The sequence below is a fragment of the Physeter macrocephalus genome, chromosome 8, assembly GCF_002837175.3.
Source record: "Physeter macrocephalus isolate SW-GA chromosome 8, ASM283717v5, whole genome shotgun sequence".
In the NCBI taxonomy this organism is placed as follows: Eukaryota; Metazoa; Chordata; class Mammalia; order Artiodactyla; family Physeteridae; genus Physeter; species Physeter macrocephalus.
This window is the reverse complement of record NC_041221.1, coordinates 141,801,018-141,803,002: the sequence shown is the minus strand read 5'-3', so window position 1 is coordinate 141,803,002 and position 1,985 is coordinate 141,801,018. Positions and strand designations below refer to the sequence as shown.

The window sequence follows — 1,985 nt, the reverse complement described above, 5'->3', positions numbered from 1 at the left end:
AAAAATATGGAATGCTTCACAAATTTCCATGTCATCCTTGTGCACGGGCCATGCTAATCTTCTCTGTATCATTTCAATTTTAGTATACATGCTGCCAAAGCAAGAGCTAATTTAATTTTTTGAATATGTTAAACAGTAGCATAGTTAAAAAGTCTAAACTATATAAAATGTAACTCAGAGTAGTTTTCTTCAACCCCTGAGCATAAGTTTCTGCTTTATCCTTTCTTAATTGCAAAAATAAGCAAATAATATATATGTATATGTGCATACATATACATATATCCTCATTTTTGCCTTTTTTATTCAAATAGTAGTATACCACATATACTCTTTTGCACGTTATTGTTTTTACTTCATATTGTTTTATGTTATACAAATGCAAGTGTTTTATAGCACTGGTGTTTCACTTATTTGCTCTCTCAAATGTATTTGGTATTTAGGAAGGTTTTATTTTTATTTTAATGGTTACTTTTATACTAAAACTAAAATAAACTCCATCCCCCCACCTTATTTTTGTTATTTTCTATTGGTTCCTCAACAATACTGAAATTAATAAGTAATTTCTTCTTTCCTCTCTTATCCCTATCCAGCAGTATCTCATTTAAATAAATATCCTTTTATCCTCATCAGCAACAAGTATATTCTATATTTCATCCCTCTTACCATTCTTCCCTTTTAATTATTATGTAATATCTACTTTGCCTGGTCATGTACTCTTCTTATAACCATCATAGTTTTATAGGTAAATACATATTTTATGCTTACCATCAGTCCTTATGCCAATGTCTTTCCATTTTGGTTGTTTAAAAAACCTTTCTTCAGTAAATTCACAGGAGCAGTAGTCTCTGGTTCTTTCATGTTCATCATTTGTGGCATGTTGACTAGATATAAAATCGTTGGCTCATGTTTTCTTTCCTTGCATATCTTCAATATGTTACCCTATTTATTTCTTTATTTGGCTGCATCGGGTCTTAGTTGCGGCACGTAGGATCTTCGTTGCAGCGTGTGGGATCTTTTGTTGCAGCATGTGGGATCTTTTGTTGCGGCGTGCAGACTCCAGAGCACACGGGCTCTCTAGTTGTGGTGCATGGGCTCTAGAGCACGTGGGCTCAGTAGTTGCAGCACGCGGGCTTAGTTGCCCCGTGGAACTAAAGGATCGAACCCACATCCCCTGCATCGGAAGGCGGATTCTTAACCACTGGACCACCAGGGAAGTCCCTGTTTCTCTACTTCTGGAATAAAGTTCAAAGACAATCATTTCTTGCCCATTTAGGTGACTTGATATTTTGACTAGATGCCCAAAAGATTTTTTTCTTTTCTTGTAAAGTCCAGAAGTTTTCTGAGAATATACCTTGACATTGGTCATTCTGGATTGATTTTCCTAGGTACTTGTGTCAAATCTTTTTTTACTTCAGGAAAACTTTTCTTAAATGTTTGCTTTTTAAATTTAAATTATTTTAAAATTTCCTCTGCTTTTTTTTTCTGGGTCTTCTATTATACATAGTTTGTTCATTTGTTTACCTTTCTACATCTACCACTTTCTCACAGATCTCTTTGATTTGTTGGAATTCCCTCCTTTTCACCTACTGTTATCTGATATATTTATTCACTCTTCTGTTTTTTTCTATTTTAGTCTCCATCTCTCAAATGATTAATATTAATTCTGAGTTCTCCTACATCATTTCTGAGCTTCTCTAATTCTGATTTATATAGTCCTTTCCTCTCTGATATTATTGTATTAGTTTTTTAGCTCATTTTGAAATAATATATTTTTCATCTGTTTTATAAGCATGTCTTTCTGATATGTTTTCACTATTCAAATGTTATTTGCCCTTTCTTTTTACTTTTTCTTTTATTTTTTTAAATTAATTTATATCTATTTGGCTGTGTTGGGTCTTCATTGCTGCATGCAGGCTTTCTCTAGTTGTGGTGAGCGGGGGCTACTCTTAGTTGCAGCGCATGGGCTTCTCATTGCAGTGGCTTCT

The 1,985-nt window shown here is 33.8% G+C and overlaps 1 non-coding gene across 1 annotated transcript; it reads right to left on the bottom strand.

The window, feature by feature from the left end:
• On the bottom strand, positions 1 to 103 carry LOC112065731 (U6 spliceosomal RNA). Its single transcript, XR_002892216.1, has one exon. It is a non-coding gene; the product is annotated as a U6 spliceosomal RNA (small nuclear RNA).
• Between the last annotated feature and the right edge of the window lie 1,882 nt (positions 104 to 1,985).